This window comes from Maniola jurtina, chromosome 2 (genome assembly GCF_905333055.1).
Source record: "Maniola jurtina chromosome 2, ilManJurt1.1, whole genome shotgun sequence".
NCBI lineage: Eukaryota > Metazoa > Arthropoda > Insecta > Lepidoptera > Nymphalidae > Maniola > Maniola jurtina.
In genome coordinates, this window is record NC_060030.1 from 11,167,787 (window position 1) to 11,178,251 (window position 10,465).

A 10,465-nucleotide genomic window follows, 5' to 3' on the forward strand; every position below is an offset into this window, starting at 1 on the left:
AGTTTGATAACGGCATATTAACAAATAATTAAATTAGATAACTAAGATAGAATAACAAATAGGATACGATAGCCCAACGGTTGAGGAGTGGACGGAATTCCCGTTGCATTATTGTCGTACCCATTCCTGGCACAAGCTTTATGCTTAATTGGAGGGGAAAGAGGAGTATTAGTCATGATTAGCATGGCTAATATTCTTTAAAAAAAAATATTTATAACTGTAGGTACGTGTAATAGTCATTTTACTGCCCGTGCTTGCGCCTAGCCTTATACAGTCCCTTGTATAACTTCTATGAGCCGATACGATACCGTCGCAGGTTTTGTGTGCCCAAGCCTCAAAGAAGGTCGTTCAGGAACAGCTATTAAGATCCAATGGCGTTGTGTTAGTGAGCTTAATAAGCTTAATCGGGGCATAAGAGCTAATGGAACTGAAATGCAAATTGTCTTCGATAACTATACTCACTAACATAATAGTTAAAGAGTGTACTCAAATATGAAAGGTACTACGTTCAAATCCCAAGCATTTATTCCACACATTATAAGGCCACACCTATTCGTAGCACAGAGTGGAGTGGAGAGAAGATCTGTTCAGTCGATCAGTCAGATTTTGAAAAGATGACGTCTTAATTTGTTGACGTCATCTGTTAACAATCTGATTAGTTGTCACCTTTCCTCACACACCACCACACATCACCTTTCCTCTCCGCCTAAGAGCGGTTCATCGAATCGGAATCCATGAAAATACGGATATAAAAAAATTCACATTTAGGTTTTGCCACTAAGAAACGATTTTCAATTCATTCATTCAAAGGGTAGAGTAAATCAACGAGTAAGTACGAGTAAATTCAAATAAATAAAAGGACATAAAAGTTAGTAAGTACCGTAAAAATTCCGAGTAGACTCGCTCAATTCAAAATACTCGTACAATCTAAGAAAAGTACAATTTTTTTCTTAGTTATTATAAAAACTCTATTACAGTGTTCTAAGCGGATAAATTGATAGAAAACGAGGTGCAATAACTAGCTTAGCTACACAAAGCTTGGTAAAGAAAAGCGATATAAATGTCCCACTAGATGCGGCGCTTCAAAGTTACAACATGTTCCAACTTCCAACAGACATCTGTGTCCGCACTTCTGTCAATTGTAATCCACTTTAGACGCAGTCAGTTTCTATGAATATAGATAAGTTAAAATATACTATAGTTACTAAATGCTAATACTTACTCAAACATGATAACGTTAATAATAATTTAGAGTTATCGCGTATCTCTCCATAATGTTCTCAAAGGCGTGTGAAATCTACCAAACCGCACTTGGCCAGCGTGGTGGACTATAGCCAAACCTTTCTCAGTCTGAAAGGAGACCTACTCAGTAGTGAGCCAGCGATAAGTTGTTATTAATGATGACGTGCAACTTTATTTTTACGAATGCTTTAATTTTTTTTTTAATTTTTAGGTTTTTTTACTATTTTTTTTTATTAGGTACGACTGACAATTTTTGTCCGGTGGGAGGCTTTAGCTGTTACTTGTAACCACTCTAAGCCGTGGCGCCAAGGGATTTTTATTCCGGTACGATATCGTGTAGAAACCAAAAAGGTACCTATGAGTTTAATAAAAACTGCCATATGCCTTCCAGGTTAGCCCGCTTCCATCTTAGACTGCATCATCAATTACCACTGGGTGAGATTGCAGTCAAGGGCTAACTTGTGTCGGAATAAAAAAATGTGCGGACACCCATGTTCCTTGGAACACTTTGATAACTCATAGTAACAACGGGTATCTAGTCTAGTGGAACATTTTATATCGCTGTCGAGAACGATTGCGGTTGCGAACGGCGGAAGGGAGGACGTTGGCGCCTGTTGGCTTAATTGGGCCCCGACCAACTTCTAAAAAATCCTTCTGTGTGGACGTGATGCGGCTAAGCGGAAAAGGATAATGTGAGACTACATAATTTTTGACTGTTTTTAGGGTTCCATATGTAACTCGCGATAAAAGTACCCATATTTGGCAAATACACAAACATTTCATTTCATTTCATTCATTTCAAAGCGGTGCAGTTAGTCAAGTGGTTAAAACGATGACCTAATCGTGGAGGGTAACTTTTTTGAGTTACGAGTATGTGCATTTCAAGCAATTTAATATCACTTGCTCTAATGGTGAAGAAAAATATTCTTAGGAAATGAAGAAACTGAGGATTACTTGCTTTAGCAGTGAAATACAATATCATGAGGAGAACTGCATACCTACCTGAGAGTTTTCTATAATAATAAATAAATAAATAAAATATATGAATAAATGTTGTTTTATTTGGGATCGTAGCGCAAAGACAGTACACAATACATAAACACAACCAAGACATACAGAAAAAACAAACCAAAAACATATACAAAAAAAGATCATAAATAGCTACTTAGTCCGAAAAGTATCCATGCATTATATTATTATTTTTACATTACGTTCTCACAATCCCAGCCAGCCAGCCATCCCATCCATCCAGCTGGGTGGACTATGGCCTAAACCCTTATCATTCAGTGAGGTCACCCAAGCTCAATAGTGAAATTAGTACTTACCTACATACTTGAATGAAAATTTAATGAACTGGCAGCCTTTTCTATCATTATATCCCATGCAAGAACTTGCCCTTAGAAACTATAGTGACAATTCGCAAATCTATGTCAATAGCCTACAAAGTGAGAAAGCTCTTCAGTTGAATCGTTTTATTAGGTTAAGCCTATTCTAGTGGATACTTTGATCCCATCCTACACCCAAGTCTGACTTTAGTTGAGGTTCTAATGTAACTTTTCAAGATAACGTACATCTGTCATTTAGTACCTACCTACGGAGATTAACTTTTGAAATGAAATCAAGATTTATTTACTTCATGTAGGATAACTAGTATATTTTTGCTATATCTGTGACTCTACCACCAGTTCAGAATGAAAATGCTACTGAGAAGAGCCGGCAAGAAACTAAGCAGTTCTCAAATCAATATGTATCAATAAAACTACACGATCTTGTGGGCAACTGAAAGCTCAACCGGTTGCTGTTACGCAACTTTGAAACTTTGTGTGCTTATAGCTTGTCAGTCTGTCTGTCTCTCTGTGTTATGCGCTGGCGGCAGCAGTCACCCATGTCTCTTATGTCTTCGACAAAGTGCCGCTCATATAGAAGAACATTTGCAGGATAACGTCATGATTTGATATCTCTATTTTCCATATTTTGCAGATCTATGCACAAGCCAGACTTGAAAGTTATACTCAAGGCTCTCAGAGCTCTGCAGTCCCCATTCACTGTAAACTACATATAAAAATTAGTTGCCCGTTCGAATGACTAGGTTATGATATTTTTGGTAGGTATAACTGATCAGCTATCTAAAGTTAAGTGTCAGCTATGGACGCAAAACGCAGAACTGAAGAAATAAAGACAAAAAACAAAGTTGTTAGCACGGTTGACGCAAACCCCACATCTGAAAGATGCTGCGTAGCAGATATAAGTGTAAATTAAAAATTTATAACACCCCCGACAAGTGAAGGTTACAGAAACTAGAAAAGAGCTGACAACTTTCAAACGGCTGAATCGATTTTCTTGAATTATAGTTAAGAACACTCTCGATCAAGCTACCTATCAAACAAAAAAAAACAAAATTAAAATTGGTTCATTACATACACAGATACACACGTAAAACTTATAACACCCCTCATTTTAGGTCGGTGTTAATAACTAGGTGTCAATCAAGGGACCAAATTAAAATATTTGCAATTGTGAAAACTAGATACGGCACCCTTTTCACTCAGATAAGCTCAGGCTTGACTACTGGTTTTTTCGACAAATTCGGGTGCGAGAAACTTTTTGACTGTATTTTCTCTCCCGCACGTATAGAGTTCGTAGTTAGTCTAACTTTATTAACTTTCGTAATAGATCTCTTATTTTTATTCCAACTCGAATTATGATAACTGTATTTTCCTTTCAGTATTTTTGATTTGTCACTAGTTGAATTGAGCGAGCAATGTATGCTTATTAATTAGGGAGACTCCAAGATTAATTGTATTATTTTAATGAGCAAACTGTACTGTATAATAATATTATAATTAATATTGTATCAGTTCAAGTTGCACAAGATATAAGTACGTTAGATAATATAGTATATATAAACAAAAAAAAAACTTCTAGTATTAAACACATATAGGTACTTAGTTTTAACAAGCCAGTGTTTTAATTATTCTGTTCCCTACATTCTCCGTTCACTCAATATTACTTTGTTACAAATTTTCCGGGCGGGAGAAAACTCAAATAACCACACACTTTTACGGCACATTAACAAAGCCCAACAAAACTCTATTTACCTTCCTGCAAATTGACCATCGAAAAACAATTCTTCCAGTTTAACCACATTGAAATAACATAAAAGTTTGCCTGCGAGCCTGGACCGATTCCAAATAAGGTAACTGTCGACGACATCCGCCGGGGCCAAGTGTGTATAAACCAGGCTTACCTTTGCGGCTTTCACAGTACTTATTTTAAGGGCATAAAGTCCAAAATGCTTTGTTTGACAATGTATACGCTAAGGGGAGACCAAATGCTCGCTTCCGGAGTCAGTGGCTACTCGTTGAGTTTTATAGGTAATGGATTGAATTTGTAAGTGATTATTTCTGCCTTTTGAGGTATGCACGCTTTTAAATGATGACTATATAAATCTTCTTTCGTAGAAAATTTTATCACAAGAATTCGAAGCCAAGATTTGTATTTATTCGTTCTTTAACAAGCTGATATCTGACCATGAGCTAATAAATTTCATATTATAAATGTACGTCACAGAAAATATCCTTTTACTGAGGAACAGTGATAGAGCCAATTACGTAAGACACCCTTCAACATCTTTATCTCTTTATACCAATAAGTGTGTAAAATAACAAAGTTTCGTAGCATTTGTAGCAAAACTAAAAAACTTTTAAGACCGCGTAACTTTGAAACCGAATATTTTAACAGAAATCTGGAAAACCACAGACATAGATATTAGTTTCTAGAATATGTCTGCAAAATTTCATGGACTTTGCTTTGGCTGCTTAATATTCAAATGAAATTGGAACTACGATTGTATGAAACGAGTAACGGAGAGAGCCCTCTTAAGCTGACTATGCTATAGATATAGTATTTTCCCTATTTTTCAGCAATTTGTCTCTTTTATTTTTATATATTTGGTTATCACTTCCTTGTGTTTTTGTAAAGATTTATTTTAATCTAAAGTTGAGTTCAACCCACTCAGCTATTACTCTACCTCGTTAAAAGTGTAGCAAAAAATTGTTTTAAATATATTATTGCCTATATATCACAAATCGACCTTCAAATGTTTTCTACCAAGAGATAACTTATTACAAGTTATTCGACTTCAGCGTATATGGAAGTTCCCGAGGATTCGGCCTACGCAAGAATTTTTACTTTTGTCCAAAAATAAATAATTTGTGTAACCGATGCACTCACTGAATCAGTGTGTTATGAACATTAATTTCAACTGTTTTGGTTATATAAGTGGCAATCTCAAGGATCTCGAAACAATAATATACTTTTTGAAAAGCATATTGAAGGGTTTTGTACTTGGAAATTACTCACAATAGTTCTAACGCTAAAATACTTTTCTTTCTTTAATCCGGACTTTATTGACCCACTCGATACAAATCTGAACATTTTTCCTGGCAAAACAGGCTTAAACTGTTCTAACTTGAGTCCAAAATTTCTGAGTTAGAGCACTAAAAATAACTCTTTAGTCTAAGTCATTTTGAAACAAAATGGTCGAAAACTGTGTTAAGTTTGAGTCCGAAATTCATGACTTCGATCAAAACGGCATAAATACAGCAAAGTTTCAACAGCTTTATTTCAGTTTTTGGCTTCTCCTGCAAATATTTCCTGCAATTACAACGGTTTTTTTGGCAGCTCCTCATCCTAAAATGACCCTAATGAGTAATTATTATTTATGCTTATTTGATTCCCATGTTTCTAAATTTTAATAAAGTGTAACTAAAAATGTATCCAAGGAAAAAGGATCCGTAGAAGTATGCTATTCACATCCAGTATAAATTCACTTAAGCTTAGCAGTGAATATAAAATCCAATACTTTCACAGCTGCTTTGGACGAGTGTCGCGATTCCCCTCCCCCATAACTACAATCGTAAAACTGATCTAACTCCCGTCTTGAGGGTAACGTATGCTAAAAAATGCAAACAGGAAAATTTAATGGTACGTGAAGTATACCAGGCAGCAGTAAAAATAAAACTCCCGGGATTGTTCCATATTTTGAAGCATAACCACTGTTTTCATAAGATTATTATAGGTTCCGTAACTTTGTAAGTGAACTAACTTTTTACGACTACAGAAAGTCGTTGGTGCAACTATTTCGTAAGAAACTTTTACCTAAAGCTTTTTTATATATAAACATAACAATTAGTGAACATATTGAAATAGTACGTTGACAAAATACAAAAAAAACTACGAATCAATCATTTTATTCTCAATCAGTTCAATCACAGCAATAAGGAAGTAAATAAAATACAAAATTGGAATCTAACTCCTCAAAATGCTATTTAGGTTGATATTCGCGCTAAATAAAGAATGCGAGAAAAAATATTACAAAATGATAAATAACTTGTTGAAAGATCCAACAAAGAAGTGAATAACGAAGTTCAGAGTTATAAATGAGGCTCAGTCAAACGCAACGATAAGGGTCAGTGTATAACAATGTTTCATATAAATGTTCTAAGCGATGATATCTTCTGGGCGATAGCCAAGTGCATGCAACCGCATGGCAAGACTGACCGATATTCCTCGAGTTCAGAACTAAGCAAAAACTTTGGGAAGGATAGATTTATATATTTATTTATGTATCAATCTAAATATAAAAGCAAAATGTGACTTACGGACTGACTAACTGACAGATATATCAATGCACAGAGCAAACTACTAAATGAATCGGACTGAAATACGGCATGCAGATAACTGTTATAACGTACACATCTGCTAAGAAAGGATTTTTGAAAATTCAATCCCTAAGGTTTTCCCTAAAAAAGAGTTTAGTAGTCCACCTGGATGAAGTTACGGGCATAAACTAGTTTTTAAACAAAAAGCTTCTACAAAAATCAACTTATGAAGGCTGCAATTCAAAAATTTAAAACTAAATGCGAATGCACATCGAGATCGACATGAGAATCAGTGGTAGGTCCATAAATGTAGGCACCATTGTGTACATTGCTTTAATATAACTTGAATCGCTTATTATTCTAAGCTATTGACTCGAACATGAAAATTGCGTTTAGTTTTGTTTATGTAGGGAAAAAAGGATGAGATATATGAGAGTTGGTAAAAGTAAAGACTTTATATTATATTATATTTTATTTGTTTGGACTCTTTTCAGAGAGATAAAATTAGAGTGAAAGTAATATCTTACTCAAAATTTGAACACTTGAAATACTGAAGGTCTTTTATTTTACGTTTGAGTTATATCAAATATTTTTGAGATGAGCTCATTAGCTTCATAAGTTCTATACTCGTTTTATCCTAAATCAAAAAGATAACGTATTATTTTGAAGCATTTCTGTATTATTTTGTACTAGCTGATGCCCGCGACTTCGTTCGCGTGGATGTAGGTTTTTAAAAATCCCGTGGGAACTCTTTGATTTTTCGGGATAAAAAGTAGCCTATGTGCTAATCCAGGGTATAATCTATCTCCATTCTAAATTTCAGCCCAATCCGTCCAGTAGTTTTTGCGTGAAGGAGTAACAAACATACACACACATACACACACACACACATACAAACTTTCGCCTTTATAATATTAGTGTGATGTGATTATAGGCACTGATGATTATTATAGGTCTTGACGATACCTCAAGACTTGGTGTTTTAAGTTCCTTCAAGCTATAAGTACCTACCTAATAAGATCGTGGACGTATTTTTTAGAATATCTACATTATGTGTATGGAAACTAGTTCAGTATGTATATCTGCCTAAAGACGCGGGATGCATTATAAAAAAAATTATCATTATAAAATCTGGATTCACTTGCTCACTAAAGTTCACACACTTCTGTGACATAATATCCTCATTGATGAAGTTTGTCTATTATCTATTAATCTCATAATAATATATTGGTTGGAGTTTTGTTGGGATGAATTGCGTAGTTTTAGTTTTAAATTGATGTAAAATTTTCACTATTACCTAACTCACCTATTTGACTATCAAAAAGTGTACATTACTTTTAAAAATAAATGTTTTATTTTGATTAAATAAGGCTCTCCATCTAAATTAAAATCTCTACCTCCCAATAAAAAAATGCCTAATTTACGTTTCCATCACACTACTCAGAGATAAATAATTAAATAAACACAAAACATTTTGAGGAGCCATTTTAGAGAGACACGCTTGTTGCTCGAGTGCCACTCCAGTATTTAATTAAAAGAAAACGAAAAAGAAACTGAGAAGGTAGGGTGATTTGTCAAATGTAATTAAAAAGAAAACGAAGGAACTGACGAATTACGGCGACTCTAAAAACACGATGGGTACAGAAGTATTCGTTAAGTTGCCGACGTTTGTTTTCGAGCTAATTACATAGTTAATGAGACGCTGACGACTTTTAAGAACAGAGTAAATAGGAGATATTTTTAATCATTTTCAGGGTTTCGTACCTCAAGGAGGCCAACAGGGCTTATTACTAAGCTTCCACTGTCCGTCCGTTCGTCCTTCCGTTTGTCTGTCAGCGGCTGTATATCAAAAACCGTAATAGGTAGAGAGCTGAAATTTTTACAGATTGTGTATTACTATTGCAGCTATAACAACAAATTAAAAAAATAAGCGTTTTTTTCTGGTACGATGGTAAGGAACCTGTTAAATGCGAGGTCGCCTCGGACATAACTGATTTTTTTTTACAGACCTGTGGAACCATTCTGTGATTTTTCTGAAAAATACTTAAAAATTGATATTAGACTTTTTGTTTAGCATCTACTCTACACATCTAAAGCAAAACCTTGGCCTTTACAGCTGAAAATAGAATTTGTTTGAAATTTATCCTTATGTTGTACGTGAAGAAAATTAATTAATAACATGTAAGGTTCCTGAAAAAGACAAGCAATTAGACTTAATAAACTGGATATACCTACAATGAAGAATTATGTTGTATCAAATGCTACACAAAATCTGCAGGTTAAATTGAAGAAAATCACGACCAACCAATTAGTTAATAAACAACCAATAACTCTGGTGTGGAGGCTCAAACTGTACCCATCATCAGTCAAAGAAGAACCAACATAAACAGTTGTACGTATGTAGGTGTGAGGAGATAGACCCCTGTATCCGGGAGCGTTTAGCACATACAAAAGAACGAATTGCCTTCTCTGATTGAATTATGTCTCCCCTTATCCTCAGTGGATGGGTCTTGCCTTTTGTGGGGTATTTATGTTAAACTAGTCATAATAAAATGCCTCAATCTCCAATTTAAATCCCTTAAATTTTCAATTTTCTTTTAATGCTAGTGGGATCCTGAAATACGATTATGAATGCACTTTCATTTGCCGTTTTTTAAAATAATATCCGAGGTATATTTTCTTTGTATGAATAGGTTTTTAAATACATTATTATACCAATACTAAACAAAATTTACGATAGTAATAAAATCAATATTATTAATCCTACACTTGATTCCCTTATCTTGATGATATGCAAAATACATGAATAGCTTATAGTTCTAATCCTGGCAATATAATACATGGGACACAAAGGTGATTTTTTGAAAAAAAAAAAACAACTATATATATTTATATCTAGCCGTCAATAAAATTCCTGCTGATTTTATCGGGGGCAAAAGCCATTATAAAACGTTATAGAGCTAAAAATCGTGTTGTTAACAACACCTTAAAATTCCTTCCCTATCGATACAATCTATCTCAAGAAATTGTATCTCTATATATAATTCTTATAAGACGTCTAAAAGGCAAATACCAAGAGTCTTTTTCTCTTATTAACATGAAAATCGCGAATCCTGATTTAAATTGTCGATCACGGATGGGGCAGATGTAGGCGCACAACATTTTTGGCATCTTGTCCAAAACACATAAAAACAAAAGGCGAGACAGTAAATAATTTTGGACATCGGAATTTCTGATCATTTTAGTCGTGATCTAAGTGTAATCTAATTACCATAAAGCAATTTTTGATCACCAATTAAGTGTAGAGCGAATTATTTTTCGGACACTTTTTGCAAGGCGATCGTGCTAACTGATTTTACGCTGGATTCTTGGAGTTAAAACTTAAAACAAATAGGTTTGAGTAAATATGTATTTTGGCAATGGAGTATCGTTTTATCTAAAATATTCAGATAAGATTCCATGAGAGATATTCATCAGAAATACCTGGAATAATAAAAGGTAGGTAGGTAAGGACCTATAAAAATAAAACAATAACACGGTTAACAGTTTTTCAAAGAAAG